This window comes from Calidris pugnax, unplaced genomic scaffold, assembly GCF_001431845.1.
Source record: "Calidris pugnax isolate Ruff unplaced genomic scaffold, ASM143184v1 scaffold40, whole genome shotgun sequence".
NCBI classification, from domain to species: domain Eukaryota; kingdom Metazoa; phylum Chordata; class Aves; order Charadriiformes; family Scolopacidae; genus Calidris; species Calidris pugnax.
The window spans coordinates 187,207-204,285 of NW_015090796.1; the positions used below are offsets into that span (position 1 = coordinate 187,207).

Genomic DNA, 17,079 nt, shown 5'->3' on the forward strand with positions numbered 1-17,079 from the left:
TTTGATCAAAATAAGAATGCTGTTCTTCAATGTAGCAGACAAGGGTTGGGAATACTTACTCTGCTGCTGCTGAATAACTGGTATATTTTTTTTTTAATAGCTTTGCAAGCAAAACGACTTTTATGTTCTGCAGAAAATTAGTTTACATCAATTGAATTATGAGGCTGCTGCCAGATTAGAGGGACAACTGCTCTCCTCCTCTTGGACTACTCCCACTTCTTCAGTATTGTCTCCCCACGACTAGGCAAATAAGTGAGATGCCTTGGCATCTTCTTATGATCTTCTAGAAAATACACTATAAACCTGGGAAACCAAATTATGGCTCATCTGCAGTACTGCCTGGCTGCGTGAGAGCCCTCTCTGTGTCTTCCCAACTTCTGCTGGAAACAGATTATAGCAAAATATAGGGAAAAATCAGACGTACTTAATTTTTCATTGGCAATGGTGATTGGCTATACAGAGATTTTCACCACTTTGGCTTCCAAAGGTAGCATAAATTCCGAAATGCTGAAGTTTTGAAGTGGCAAATAGTTTTGTACTCACCTGGGCTGTTGTTTAAATACTTAAAATTGATAAGGAAAATGTCAGACAGAGCGACCTCTGCTAATCCCATCACCTTATGAGAACAAATTATTTTCAGTAGTCACCATGAGCCACTGCCACCTGCCCCAGTGATGCCCCAGGACACATCAGCCCAGCTCCGTGGTGCTTTACATCTTGACAGATGTGAATGGGCCAGGATCCTCCACCAGCGCTTGAGCACTACTTTCTGAGGCTTTACAGCATTCCCTAGTGAATAAAATTGTTCAGCCATAGGTAAAAGGTTTTTCAGCTTCATTTTGAGACAGCCTGATTCACGTCTATTAGCGGATGTAAAAATCCTGCTCTCTTAATGGCATATGTGACAAACCTATAATAATTACGACAGCTGCTTAAACATGCAGACAACTGCTTCGGTTCTGTCTTTTACTGGTGCCTTCTTGTAGAAGGCACGAAGTTGGCCCTGTCTGACAGCGAGCCATCTGCGATCAGTAATGAGCTCCAAGAAGGGTGAGCTGTGGGTCTAATGACACAGCGAGGAAAAGAGGTGACAGATATTAGCAGGTACACACCGATTCTTGGTTGTGTAAGGCAAAATTCTGGGTTCACAACCGCGTGTCAGAAGGAGTTTGCTTGTAGTCACCTGCCCGTTATCAAACAAGCTCACAGGAGAATGGACATACCCAACCACCCAACATGCGTCCAGTCTTGGGTCCCTCACAACACTGAGGGGCTGGAGCGGGCCCAGAGAAGGGCAATGGAGCTGGTGAGGGGTCTGGAGCACAAGTCTTGTGAGGAGAGGCTGAGGGAGCTGGGGGTGTTCAGCCTGGAGAAAAGGAGGCTGAGGGGAGACCTTCTTGCTCTCTCCAACTCCCTGAAAGGAGGGTGTAGCCAGGGGGATCGGTGTCTTCTCCCAAGGAACAGGTGATGGGACAAGAGGAAACGGCCTCAAGTTGCACCAGGGGAGGTTCAGTTTGGAGATTAGGAAACATTTTTTCACGGAAAGGGCTATTCATCATTGGAATGGGCTGCCCAGGGCAGTGGCTGAGGCACCATCCCTGGAGGTATTTAAAACATGGATCAACACAGTGCTTAGTGACATGGTTTAGTGATGGTTTTTGATCAGAGTTAGGTTGATGGTTGGACTTGATGATCTGAAAGGTCTTTTCCAACTTAGACAACTCTATGTTTCTATGATTCTATGACAAGAGGAACCAGCCTCAAGTTGCTCCAGGGGAGGTTTGGACTGGAGAGTAGGAAAAATTTCTTCATGGGAAGGGCTGTCAAGCCTCGGAAGAAGTTGCCCAGGGCAGTGGTGGAGTTACCATCCCTGGAGGGATTTAAAAGCTGGGCAGACGTGGTGCTGAGGGACATGGGTCAGTGGTGGGTTTTGTCAGTGTTGATGGTTGGACTTGATGATCTGAAACATCCCTTCCAACATGGACAATTCTACAATTCTAAGCAAAATTAAGCATGCATTCAGCACATCAGACTACTTGTATTTCTCAAAGGTGTGATCTCAGTCCCTTGTACACCACTTCCATGACATCAATTAGCTTGTTGGGAAAATCCCAAGAGTCCCGCCTAAGCTCAGTGAGTGAGCAATGAATAAAAGTTTGAGAATAATATATTCAGATTACAATTTCTCATGTGAGCAGGGTAAATTAATTTGTGGTATGAGATTGCAACAGATTGAGAGGATTTGTGTTAGTTTTGTGTTGCTGGAGAAAATTAGTTCCCCCGTCATAAAGACACTCATTCTTTCCAATGTATACAATGTAGAAAAGATACTAAATGCAAAGTCATTTTAACATGTAAAGGTGTTCAAAACGAAATTAAGGTGAGCAGTATACATAATCAATCTCCATCTGATAAACAGATATCTAATGGGATTAATAATGGGCTACGAAGTGTCTCATTTCCCATGAGAAGTCCTCCTCAAATGGATGGGAGCTCAGAAAAAGGTTATATTCCCATTGCTCAAACCATAGTGGTTCTGTTGCTCAACCCCTGGCTCTGTTTTTCAGAGAACACAGACTTGTATTTTCTGGGTTCAGTTCTCGATGTGGGTTACAGTTTGGGCATTTGCACATGTAAATAACTGCATGTGTAGTCAAAGAGTGTGCAAATATGAGTTGGTAGACATCCAGCCTGAGATTTTCAGTCCAAAATATTAAAAATAATAAAATGTGCATGTTGCATACGTTTCTTTAGGACTTTGCATGGGCAAGCAGGTAATTAGATAACAAGTTACTACTGCTTGCATCTGTCATTTCAAATGTCCAAATGCAGAAGAGTACACAGAAAATATGACATTGCACTTACAGCTCTGAAAATCTGCCTGTCGATGAACATTAAATTCGCCATCTGTCTTCTGCGCTGTAGATGCCTTTGCAAATCCTCAGAAAACCAGTTTTGTTTGGGCTTCTGCAGGATCCTGTGCACCAGATGGCACTTTTATTGAACTTGGCTCTCAAGTAGCTGGACATAAATGACTACGCGTTTCATCAGTCTTGTAAAAAGGTTTATCATTGGAGGTAATTCTAGCTTACCTTTGAAGTTTGTTACTCCCTCTTGACATGCAGAAGTTCATTTCTCTCTGTCATGCAACTTGAATAAATGCATTTATGAACTTCGAAAAAGTTGACATCAGAAAATATACAGTAAAAGCAACCAAAGAAATTAAACACATCCTATTTCTTATTAGCTTCATATTGAAGTTATTAATGAAAAAAATTAAAACAAGGTCAAAACTCTGTAAGACAATATCACATACAAGGGAAATACCTATTATTATCTGAGTCTCTGTGTCCACTGAAAGTATGGTGAGTTGTTTTAAAGTGATTGGTCTAAATTAGAGATAGGGAACACAGACATCACCTGAAGGAAAAATCTAGCCATGTAGTTGGAAAATAGAGTTGGTCCAGTAGGACTGTAAAGCATTTGCTTTCCAGGAACCGTTTCCATGTTATTGTTGTCTATTGCAGTTTCTCTATCAGAAATGGCACTTGCATTTCACATTGGCTATTTTAAGTTGGCTACAGATGCAGGCACTAGTAATTAGGTATTTAATTACCTGTTTGCCCCTGTGCATTCTGTCAGGATAATATGGTTCTTCCGTGAACTGAAGCAGAACGAATTTAGGATTGCATTTTTAAGACTGTCCCCACTGCATTTACATCTACATCAGAAGTTTGATTTTTGTCTGCTGAACTATGTTTTTTGTCCCCAGTGAGTATGGCGGATGCAGGCTTGGTCCAACAAAATCAGATTTGTTTTATGAGATTAAGTATCTGTTATTCAGGAATGAAGAAGCCCGTGGAACACAGTACTAAATAGATCCACTAGCACATTTCACATATGTGACAGAAATTAGGTTCTTTGCATCCTTTTCCTTGTAGATACAAGCAACAGCTTTTTAAAGAGTAACTTTTGTAAGGCTCAAAGCAAGCCCATTGCATTTCAAGAGGAACCAGCCTCAAGTTGCTCCAGGGGAGGTTTGGACTGGAGAGTAGGAAAAATTTCTTCATGGGAAGGGCTGTCAAGCCTCGGAAGAAGTTGCCCAGGGCAGTGGTGAGTTACCATCCCTGGAGGGATTTAAAAGCTGGGCAGACGTGGTGCTGAGGGACATGGGTCAGTGGTGGGTTTTGTCAGTGTTGATGGTTGGACTTGATGATCTGAAACATCCCTTCCAACATGGGCAATTCTACAATTCTAAGCAAAATTAAGCATGCATTCAGCACATCAGACTACTTGTATTTCTCAAAGGTGTGATCTCAGTCCCTTGTACACCACTTCCATGACATCAATTAGCTTGTTGGGAAAATCCCAAGAGTCCCGCCTAAGCTCAGTGAGTGAGCAATGAATAAAAGTTTGAGAATAATATATTCAGATTACAATTTCTCATGTGAGCAGGGTAAATTAATTTGTTGGTGGTATAAGATTGCAACAGATTGAGAGGATTTGTGTTAGGTATGAGATTGCAACAGATTGAGAGGATTTGTGTTAGTTTTGTGTTGCTGGAGAAAATTAGTTCCCCCGTCATAAAGACACTCATTCTTTCCAATGTATACAATGTAGAAAAGATACTAAATGCAAAGTCATTTTAACATGTAAAGGTGTTCAAAACGAAATTAAGGTGAGCAGTATACATAATCAATCTCCATCTGATAAACAGATATCTAATGGGATTAATAATGGGCTACGAAGTGTCTCATTTCCCATGAGAAGTCTTCCTCAAATGGAGCTCTGAAAAAGGTTATATTCCCATTGCTCAAACCACTCCTCAAATGGATGGGAGCTCAGAAAAAGGTTATATTCCCATTGCTCAAACCATAGTGGTTCTGTTGCTCAACCCCTGGCTCTGTTTTTCAGAGAACACAGACTTGTATTTTCTGGGTTCAGTTCTCGATGTGGGTTACAGTTTGGGCATTTGGCTCCATTTTTCAGGGAACACAGACTTGTATTTTTTGGGTTCAGTTCTCGATGTGGGTTACAGTTTGGGCATTTGCACATGTAAATAACTGCATGTGTAGTCAAAGAGTGTGCAAATATGAGTTGGTAGACATCCAGCCTGAGATTTTCAGTCCAAAATATTAAAAATAATAAAATGTGCATGTTGCATACGTTTCTTTAGGACTTTGCATGGGCAAGCAGGTAATTAGATAACAAGTTACTACTGCTTGCATCTGTCATTTCAAATGTCCAAATGCAGAAGAGTACACAGAAAATATGACATTGCACTTACAGCTCTGAAAATCTGCCTGTCGATGAACATTAAATTCGCCATCTGTCTTCTGCGCTGTAGATGCCTTTGCAAATCCTCAGAAAACCAGTTTTGTTTGGGCTTCTGCAGGATCCTGTGCACCAGATGGCACTTTTATTGAACTTGGCTCTCAAGTAGCTGGACATAAATGACTACGCGTTTCATCAGTCTTGTAAAAAGGTTTATCATTGGAGGTAATTCTAGCTTACCTTTGAAGTTTGTTACTCCCTCTTGACATGCAGAAGTTCATTTCTCTCTGTCATGCAACTTGAATAAATGCATTTATGAACTTCGAAAAAGTTGACATCAGAAAATATACAGTAAAAGCAACCAAAGAAATTAAACACATCCTATTTCTTATTAGCTTCATATTGAAGTTATTAATGAAAAAAATTAAAACAAGGTCAAAACTCTGTAAGACAATATCACATACAAGGGAAATACCTATTATTATCTGAGTCTCTGTGTCCACTGAAAGTATGGTGAGTTGTTTTAAAGTGATTGGTCTAAATTAGAGATAGGGAACACAGACATCACCTGAAGGAAAAATCTAGCCATGTAGTTGGAAAATAGAGTTGGTCCAGTAGGACTGTAAAGCATTTGCTTTCCAGGAACCGTTTCCATGTTATTGTTGTCTATTGCAGTTTCTCTATCAGAAATGGCACTTGCATTTCACATTGGCTATTTTAAGTTGGCTACAGATGCAGGCACTAGTAATTAGGTATTTAATTACCTGTTTGCCCCTGTGCATTCTGTCAGGATAATATGGTTCTTCCGTGAACTGAAGCAGAACGAATTTAGGATTGCATTTTTAAGACTGTCCCCACTGCATTTACATCTACATCAGAAGTTTGATTTTTGTCTGCTGAACTATGTTTTTTGTCCCCAGTGAGTATGGCGGATGCAGGCTTGGTCCAACAAAATCAGATTTGTTTTATGAGATTAAGTATCTGTTATTCAGGAATGAAGAAGCCCGTGGAACACAGTACTAAATAGATCCACTAGCACATTTCACATATGTGACAGAAATTAGGTTCTTTGCATCCTTTTCCTTGTAGATACAAGCAACAGCTTTTTAAAGAGTAACTTTTGTAAGGCTCAAAGCAAGCCCATTGCATTTTACCGTAAGGAACCACCAGTTTAATCCATAAAGCTACAGATCCAGTGTGTATGTATATATATATATTTCCCAGTGTGTACCACAGCCTCTGTGCATGAGATGTACTCATGTCTCTTCTCCCACCCAGACCTAAGGGGGAATTTGCAGTCAGAGGTTGCTCCATCCCCTGCCATTCCCAAGGAGTTCATGGAACACCCAGACTGAAGGAACGTCAATTTTATGCTACCTTTTCCTGGAAATTCACCCCACAAATTGTCCCGTGTCTTCCTTCTTTTCTTGTCCTTTGAAACTTCTTATTAACCTCTTGGCACAGATTCTTTGTGTTAGTCTTACTTCTCTCCACGCCTTTTTCATTGGATTCTCCTCATGAACACTGATTTTTCTCCTTCTTGTTTCATTTTGTCTTCCTCATCTGGCACCACAGAAGACTAATGACATCTCAATCTGAGCTATGATTTTGAATCCCAACTGACTGAACCTCAAATTAAAGCAAAAAATACATTTGCCTAATTTGTTGCCTTTTTGTTGTAGTAGGATTGTTTTGGAAGATCTTTTATTAAAAAAAACACATAACCACAAATCACTTCCTGAGATGATTATCTATCATTTACATGTTAATTCAGAAAGTGTTTGTTTGGTTTTTTTAATCTGTAAAGTGCTCCCAAGGGAACAATGTCCAAAGACACTTTGGAGGGAACAACAAATGTTGAATTAAGCCACTTGTTTTGGTCTTTCTTGTGATGAAGATGGGACTCTCTCCAACCTTGTTTCAAATAGTGATAAAACAATCTTTAGAAGAAAATGGTTATTTTATTATTGATTTCTGTAGGCTAGCTTTGTCATAATGAAAAATCCTGAATTCTGTATCACATCTCTAATTCCCCAATAATCAAGTTCATCAGGGTGTTTCTTTCAGAAAGCTCTAATACACAGTGTAGATGTGGAGTTGACTATCAACATTGCCCTGAATGTTGTGTTCATCTTTGCAATCACTAGTAACTCCTAAATGGGGCTATAGCAGATTTTTTTGAGAAGTCTGATAAAGAAATATGGTAGAAGTAAAATACCTATGTCTATCTGCTATCTCAAATAAAAAAAATAAAGAAGTAGTTTTCTTCTACTCTGTTAAGAGCAGCACAAAGCTGTAACGTTTCAGACATGTAAATAAGACTCTTTGTTGGGATCTCGGTACATTACTAGTGCATTAGAACAAAATATAGTTGTGGCTTAGACAAAAATGCATTAAGGAAACATGATGAAAACCTTCTTCATTTCCAGCCAGTCATTTAATGAATCAGTAAATGTTCTCCTTTCTCAGATCAAATGCCGTCCACATGGAGACAGAGAAATATAGAATTTAGGGAAACTCCAGAATGAGATCTAACATTAAAAAGCTTACCCAAATACCAGAAGATGAAGAGAAAATATCCAAAATACCAAGAGAATGATCAAGGTCCACAGCAGAGAAATAGTCAAGAAGTCATACCATAGTCACTTTAAAGCAACCCGAATCATAGAGCAATTGTGTACCAATTACTTCTCATGAAAAAAAATGAATTGTTAGCACTTAAAATTCCTAGTCATGATCCTAAAACCAGCACTGCAGATTTACCAAAGGCATACACTCCCCTGGGATTACACTGGAAAATGTATTCATGTTTATTTGCAGTTCTGTTACCAAAAGAAATCCAGGCGTCTTGTGGGCCCTTATTCACAATGTTAGTCATGATTTACCTTCTCCAAACTTCACCAGCAAGGAGCACCTCACAGGAAGCCATAGGGAATAATTACTGGGTTCCCAGAAGGCAGCCATGCTGAATGTGTCAGGGCAGGAGCAGAGAGCGCACAAGAGGTGGGATCTGACCAGACAGGAGAAGAAGCACCATCTTGTCCTACCACAGCACACCTATGGAGGTTTGTCCATCTGCCACTTGGTGCTGTCTGAGCTTCTGACAGGTGGTTTTTGCTCAGATATCATAGAATCACAGAATGGTTTTGGGTGGGAAGGGACCTTAAAGCCCCCTCAATGCCACCCCCAGGCTGCTCCAAGCCCCCTCCAACCTGCCCTTCAACCCCTCCAGGGATGGGGCAGCCACAGCTTCTCGGGGCAACCTGGGCCAGGCTCTCACCACCCTCACACCAAACAAGTTCTTCCCCAGATCCCCAGATCTCATCTAAATAGTTCTTCCCTTCCTGCCACCTTTCCCAAACGTGCTTTACATTTGGATTAATGCAGGGGGAAGGGAAGGGAAGGGAAGGGAAGGGGAGGGAAGGGAGGGGAAGGGAAGGGAAGGGGAGGGAAGGGAGGGGAAGGGAAGGGAAGGGGAGGGAAGGGAGGGGAAGGGAAGGGAAGGGGAGGGAAGGGAGGGGAAGGGAAGGGAAGGGGAGGGAAGGGAGGGGAAGGGAAGGGAAGGGGAGGGAAGGGAGGGGAAGGGAAGGGAAGGGGAGGGAAGGGAGGGGAAGGGAAGGGAAGGGGAGGGAAGGGAGGGGAAGGGAAGGGAAGGGGAGGGAAGGGAGGGGAAGGGAAGGGAAGGGGAGGGAAGGGAGGGGAAGGGAAGGGAAGGGGAGGGAAGGGAGGGGAAGGGAAGGGAAGGGGAGGGAAGGGAGGGGAAGGGAAGGGAAGGGGAGGGAAGGGAGGGGAAGGGAAGGGAAGGGGAGGGAAGGGAGGGGAAGGGAAGGGAAGGGGAGGGAAGGGAGGGGAAGGGAAGGGAAGGGGAGGGAAGGGAGGGGAAGGGAAGGGAAGGGGAGGGAAGGGAGGGGAAGGGAAGGGAAGGGGAGGGAAGGGAGGGGAAGGGAAGGGAAGGGGAGGGAAGGGAGGGGAAGGGAAGGGAAGGGGAGGGAAGGGAGGGGAAGGGAAGGGAAGGGGAGGGAAGGGAGGGGAAGGGAAGGGAAGGGGAGGGAAGGGAGGGGAAGGGAAGGGAAGGGGAGGGAAGGGAGGGGAAGGGAAGGGAAGGGGAGGGAAGGGAGGGGAAGGGAAGGGAAGGGGAGGGAAGGGAGGGGAAGGGAAGGGAAGGGGAGGGAAGGGAGGGGAAGGGAAGGGAAGGGGAGGGAAGGGAGGGGAAGGGAAGGGAAGGGGAGGGAAGGGAGGGGAAGGGAAGGGAAGGGGAGGGAAGGGAGGGGAAGGGAAGGGAAGGGAAGGGAAGAAGTCTTAGTAATTACATTAGTAATGACAGCTACAAAGATGGGTCCTGGTACTGAGGAGGACACTGGAGAGCAGAGATATGATATAAAGACAATAATAGCTCTTGAGTGTTACAGTCAAATATTGGAACTTCAGGGCTGTGACGAAAATATTATTACTCTAGGACTGCTACACAGGCCCAAGAGCAAATTGTCTGCACTGCAGCTTGAAACACGGGTTTGCCAAGCCAGGAAGGTGGCAGTCAAGTAAAATTGCAGCCGAAAGGATATATCAGGACAAGAGCTTTATTAGAGTACATTCAATTAGAGCACAGTTATACAGTTACAGAAACCTCTTGGTTCTCAGTGCTGCCAGAAAATCAGAAAAAAAAAAAAGTATGAAGACAGCCAAATTGAAAAAAAAAACCAACATAAACAAGGAGGCAGCCAAGTATTCTTTTATTTAGGTAACTTGACAGGCAGTTATAAGGAAAAGGCTGAATTTACAGACAACCAAGGCACTAAAACTCTCAGTCAAATTAAGAACTGAGACATTTTTTACCTTCACACCAGATAGCTTTCTATGTCCTTCGACATGAAAACAGCTTAAAAAATACGACCCAGAGGAAAAATCAGGCAGCTATATACAACCAGATTTATAGTTGGCACAAGCCGTGTAACAGAGCTGCTAAATTCAGTCTTGCTCCAAGAAATTCAAAATGTGACAACAGCAGCAAAAATGCAGACAACAGTTTTCCAAGAACAAAAGTTTTGCAAAGGAGGGGGGAAATAAGTTATGCAGAATACTAATCACTGTGTTAGGAAACCCTGGGTAGCCTCAAGGAAACACTAATGTGATCTTAGGAAAAAAGCAGCAATTAAGTATTTTGGGAAAAACAGAGCAGATGGATAGATAAACAAGGAAGGTCCAGGGCTGTTGGATCATAATATGTTTAGGCTGAAAGGCAATAAAGAGAGGTATTTGAGGTCAAACAACAACAGGGACAAACAGACATAGTACTGAACTCATTAAAATAACTTAAGAAAGCTAGGCAACATGTGTGTTTAGGATTGATGCAATTATATCTCAAACCGATACTCCCCAAGACTGGCAGCCAAGACTTATTGCCTAATACTTAAAATGTACTACTTGACTGGTCTTACATAAGGCGTAACATAAGACCAAGAAAAAAGCTCCAAAGACTGAAAAAATGAAATATTTACATTCTGTGCCTGAAATCACTATGGTCTGTGGAGGAATTTATTCAGGACAAGAGAGTCTGTACAATACATACATGTAAAGTCATATGTTTAAAATCAGAAAGAGTAGCAATATGAGTTTATATATATTGTTTCGTTTATTATTAATAATTCCAGAGTAGAAGGCAACCAAAGCAGCTATTTGTATGAAAAATCATAATTAAAGAGCTTGACATTTTGGTGATTGAAATAACAGAAAAAGGCAGTATGATTCAGATTATATATATATTTATACTTAAGCTCCAAATGATTCTGCAATGAGCCTTTTCCTTTCCCACTCCTCCTAATGTCAGTGCTGGGATGGAGGAGGAAATGGAGGAAACCCTTCAACTCCACCATCCCTCATTCCAACTAGAATTGAAATTGCTCATTTGCTGGAATTGCCATTTGAGGAATCAGGAGGCATTTCTAAACCTGAGTGATGTTAATGGGAAAAAAAAAAAACAACCATAAAGCTTATATCCTTTTGGGACACTGAGACTTTACAAAACAAGAAGGCTGTTGGGAGGAGGGGTGATTTGAAGCATAACCCGTTAATAAGTAAAAGTTAAAGAGAGAAAAAAAATCATTAGGTATGTTCAATGGTAGCTTGATATTAGATGAAGTGTATTAACTGTAAGAATCAGTAAATGTTCTGGATATTGTAGTTTTTGGAAATCTAATTTATTATGCACTTAGTCAGTTCCCTGTATAACTATTCAGGGTCAACAGCAGACACTTGAAAGAACAAGCAGGAATGGAAACAGCGCTCATCACTGGTGATGCTTCAACAGAGACGTGAAAGCTGTCAAGGACTACTGCCAGAAAGACTCACTCTGAACATCCGAGATGCTTTACATCCAGACAAACGTACAGAGGTACTTTTTTTGATGAAAGGGTAAAAATACAGCGCAGCGACAAAGAGTAAAACTGTTATAAGAAGATTTAAGAAGCACTGTGTTAAGGTGGCTAAGGAACCAGGCAGGATCTGAAGGATGAGATGCTTAGCAACAGAAGATGCTATAATAAGATCAATATGGAGACTATCTGCAGTTTTAAAGCTCATTTTCTGGTATTTCTTTTCATTACTAAAATAAATCCTGCTCTGGTTCTAAGAGGACTCTCAACTCAGTGGCTGCTGTGCGTGCACAGGGAGGAAATAAAGAAGCCTGAACTTCATACCCGGAGAGACAGAGGAGTTATGAAGACACAGGTCCCAGGCTAAGGGAAGATCATACAATTTCCCTGAACTTTAGGCAAAAGCCTAGAAGCAGCCCCCTCAGAAAGAGCTCTCAGAGGGAATGAAAGGGGAAGGAGCTCCTCCTGGCCCAGTAACCCTGACAGATACTGAAGGAAACACCAGAACCTGTCCTAAGGAACGCGTTGAGGAGCTGAGGAAGCGTTTCAAGGCTTGCACATTGATCTAACAGATTATGAACTTGGACTTTTTTAATGATACAAAACTACTTGGGTCCATCAGCAAAGATAACCTTAAATGCCAACATGACTATTAGTTGTGAATCATAAGCACTGGTGGGTTTTACAATACAGGAACAAAAAAACAAGGCTGAAGTTGCGATGAATCACAGAACAGAAAAGAACAATTGATGGACGTATTTTGTTGTGCAAAAATACTTCTTATGCAAGCAAATAAAGATAAGACTTGTGGAGGAGTTGAAAATAGTTAATGTTACCAATCCCTGAAGACCCTACAAGCATTTAAGGATATATATTTTTTTAAACAGATATTTGGTCATGTTATAAAACCAGCTACACTGTAAAATAGGCAAAGGGTACTTTGAAATATTTGAAATGTGGACTTTCTTGTCAACGCTCATATGTATTTACTGGGGAAATACTGAAGATGCCAGACAAATTCAGAATAAAATCGAAGCTTTATAAAATTTCCAGATTAGTATGACAATTTAGCACTAACACTATTGCAATTCAGTACTAACACTGAGGATGAAAAAGTGAGCCAGAACCCACTTGAAGAAGAAGAGCTGTCTATTCAGTGGTGGGGATCTGAAGAGGAAAATAAACCTGCTAGCATTGGAGGGAGTGTCATGTCTTGATGCTCGGTCCTCTAGTAGGGGCTAACGTGCCTCTTCCCAGTTGTGAGAACATCTTGCTGGATCTCCCACCATTGCTAAGGTGGGAAGCTCAGGAGCATCAGCAGAAGGCTAGCAATATGGTTAAAATATTACAGACAAAGATGTACATGAAATGAAGGGAAATCAATCTCCAGTAAATTGACTCCAGTTCTCATAACAGTGCATCCTATAACCTTCATGGCACTTTGCTAATATAGAAAGGGGGTTATTTCACTCAGGAGAACATTGAAGCCTATGCTATCCTAGATTAATGACTGAATCTGTATTCTCTTTGCTACACCCCAAAAACCCAGTAGCTGGTTAAAAATATTCGAAACTGCAGTTAAGACGAGAAAGCATTTTGCAGAGCTAAGTTACGATTGGCTTTGTGAGATGCTATGTTTTGTCAAATTAGAAGAGCCATATGTGGTGGGAGCATAATTATCTGTATAAAATCTAAGAAGAAATGTACTCATTACTGTGTACTTGTGGGTGAAGACAGGACTTGCAGTTCTGCCTATAGCTAAGGTTGCCTGAAGCTTCAAGTCATATGACATGGTTTCAATACTTTTTAAATTCAAATACTTTAAATTACTATTTTGGCTACAATGCTCTGTGCTGGATTTCTGTTCTGTGCTGAATCCCAATCAGAAAGTTTCAGGTAAAAATAAAGAAGGCATGGACAAGAAGAGTTAAAGAACATGTGGTTGTCTGTGTAACACAAGATTTCTTGCAAGTGGGGGAGGAGGTGCCTGAGATACCACTTATCATACCTAAAATTCGTCAGCGGGTTGCCTATGTCCCATTGTTACTGTGGGGGAAGAAACAAGCGAAAAACAACATCCAAGGCTGTCCTGAAAAACTGTGTTATAGACATGAACTTCCACATTTGAAACATAACTCAGATGAAACAGGAGACAACAAATTCATAATAATTCAGACCAAAGAGATACTGAGAAGGAGTAAGACAAAATGACAGCAGTGAACATGTGCAAATGGTGTTAAAATGCGGCTCCAGGCTGAGAAGACCAATATGATGCCCAGCCTTTGTGCCTAAGGCTGTCTCCAATCAAATATTAACTCCACAGTTGTCTGCTATTCCCTTCTTTGCTGTATTTTAGATTCTGAATGATGGGAGAAGTGAAGGTGTTTCAAAAGGAAGCATTAATTAAGAATTTAAGTATATACCCAAATACAAATACCTATAGGTAATGACCCAAATATCAGAAGCTACAAAACAACTTTTTTTTTTTTTTTCACCAAGACCAAACCAAGAGATTTATATTTCATCTAAATCACTGGAGAAGTTCAGGGCTTCGGGTCAGTCTGCAAGAATGTTAGAAAACTTTAAAAGAAACTAAACAAATTTCATACAAAGCACAGTGCTTAGCATTGAGCGGTACAACTGTTTTATCAGTTTAAATTTAACTAATTAGCGTAATGTATAATTGATATGTTGGAAACAAAAAAACCATTCTCTACTATGAATCTCCTTGGTTTCATGTTTGAAACAACTGATCATTCTTTTTTTTTTTTGGTTTTATGTTCTGTTTTGTTTTAGCTTATGAAACATTGATGCAATAGGGCATGAAGACACAGTTTCAGATATCCATAATTTATTTCTGAGGCTAATAACGACTTATTTGTACCTTTTGAAAAGTGCCATTCCCACGTGCACAGATGTTCCATCCATACCCTTGTGAAGTGTTGAGATTTCCATCTGAATGCTGCTTGAAGTCTTGCTGTGATCTTTCTGCCAGGTTCAGCTTCAACTGTAATAAATGAACACATCTCAGAGAATTCAATGTGCAGAATGACTCATTTTATTATAAAACTGTTTATGGTGAATTGCTCTGAATTAGTTCTAGAATAATCCCACTCTGCCTGTTGACAGTGTGGCCATATCCTGCCTTCTGGCCCCAGATCCCCATCGCCCCCGGGACAATGAGTGTTTCTGCAACTAAACAGCCTGAGCTACTCTGACCTTTTTCATTTACAAGCAAATCTACTTTCTGGTTGGGTAAAATGGACACGAATTAGGCGGATTTGGAAATGATGATGTGACGACGTGATTTTAATGTAAGGAAAGCTTACACTGGCTCCTGTGGACAGAGAATGAGAGGGAGTGAGGAGGCCTGCCGGCGTGTAATTTGGGACCATGCCAACACAGGGGTCATAAAAACTCAGCACAAACTGCACTGAAAACACAGGTATTTGGTACTGTGGCTTGTGTCCACTCCTCCTAGACAATGAGCTTCCACGTAGTGCCGCACTTAGGAGAGTAGCTGCTGTAGGGAGTATTTCTATACAAATGACAAATTTCTGTTGTTTTTTTTTTTTTTTAACAGAAAACTGTGATCAATGTGGAAAATAACTGTTATTTCAAGATATGAGAGTAGTTCAGTATTTTTTCCAATAAGATCTTCTGAATACAATGTTGTATTTTTCCTATGTCTATTGGCTTTGTAAAAATAGTATTCACTTTTCCGTAACTTTAACAGAAATTACTCTTTATCCAAAAAATCTATTTATTTTAGAGATTTTCCCAACCGTAATGTGAAAATAAAAAAAATAAATCACAAGGCAGATACAGATATTGAAATACTCTTCAGACAGCCTGTGTCACTCTCCTTAGTTCTGATGAAGAACCAAATGAATCTTTTAACTCGTTTGATTCCTGCTCATTGAGTAAATCCATTATTTACAAGAAAGCAAACCTCTTAAAGAGGTTCCATTTCAGTGCATTTCTTCTTTGATTTAGAGATGTCATCTCAGAAATTGAGACACACAAGCTTCCCCTGGGCCTTGATCCATTCGAGCTTTCCTTTTGCTGTTAGGTGGTTAGAAGCTGATTATTCGTACTCACTTCCAGGGATCAAAGTAGGTTGACTTATCTGTGATATTCTATCTTCAGGTTCTTTTTATGTTTTGTTTTGTTTGGGTTTGGTTGGTGGGTTTTTTTGGGTGGGGAGGAGGGGGGCTATGACTATGTTTGGCATTTTCTGGTCTGGAAATGTTACTTACCTGCCAGGACTTATCAAAAATACTCTCCGGTGGTTCAGAGGTTGCTTTTGCTGTCTTCTCAGATATTGTAAATTGAATTCTCAAGGTCCTGGTGATGTAAAAGCATCGCTTTTATCTCAGTAATTTTAATTTGTGTTCTTCCTGTCCTGTTCAGCAGAAGTTGTACTGTCAAAGACCTGGTTGCAAACTTTTTGGGGAAGCCTGAATCCGAATACAGGTCACCAAATCCTCTGTGATGTAAAGAAGCAACTTTTGAAATGAAACCTAAAAGTACACTGCAGAAAAGTATGGTTTACTGCGTGCAAGAAATATGTACTTATTTTATCAGTGACAAGACGAGGGGCAATGCTTTTAAATAGAAAGAGGGAGATGGAGCTGAGCTGTGGGGAAGAACTTGTTTGGTGTGAGGGTGGTGAGAGCCTGGCCCAGGTTGGCCCGAGAAGCTGTGGCTGCCCCATCCCTGGAGGGGTTGAAGGGCAGGTTGGAGGGGGCTTGGAGCAGCCTGGTGTGGTGGGAGGTGTTTGACTAGATGGCCTTTAAAAATCCCTTCCAACCAAAACCATTCTATGAGTCTATTAAATTGACTGTGAGCATCTGATTCCCAGTTAAGAGCTTTTACTCTGACTCTTCACTCTTAAGATGATTGCCCAAGGGCCTTCCTTGTCTGGACGTTATCATCCCACCCAGGGAGTGGGTCTGGATGGTCTTGAAGGTCCCTTCCAACTCTAACCACGCTATGATTCTGTGATTAGGGTTCAGTTTGTTTCACAAATGTAGCAACCTCTCCTAAAACAGTCCCACTGCTATTATTTTAATTAAAAAAAAGAAACTTTAGATAGCATTAAGCATTCAAAAACACAGCGATGGGGCCACTAGTACATTGTGTTACAGTGAAAAAACAAGTTAACTATTTACAATTCCCCTTTTTTCTCTTTTTTTTTCCTCCTATTTCAAGACACGACACGCGTGTGACCGATGACCCGAGGTTTTTCCCCCGCACACGGGGAGGCACCGGCCGGGCCCTGCCGTTGCCGTTCGCGGGGGAGTCTGCGGGACCCACATCCGTTCCTTTGCCCCCCACCCCCCGCAAGGTCACCGCGGCCCGGACCCCCTCCTCCCCCAGAAGGTCGGGGTGTCCCCGGGGCTCCCGGGAAACTGCAGCATCACCGCCATGCCCC

The 17,079-nt window shown here is 41.5% G+C and overlaps 1 protein-coding gene across 1 annotated transcript in view; it reads left to right on the plus strand.

Annotated features, from left to right (window-relative positions):
- MCTP1 (multiple C2 domains, transmembrane 1) overlaps positions 1-17,079 on the plus strand; it is a 342,368-nt gene that overhangs the window by 22,165 nt on the left and 303,124 nt on the right. The gene's annotated exons all lie outside the window — the stretch shown is intronic.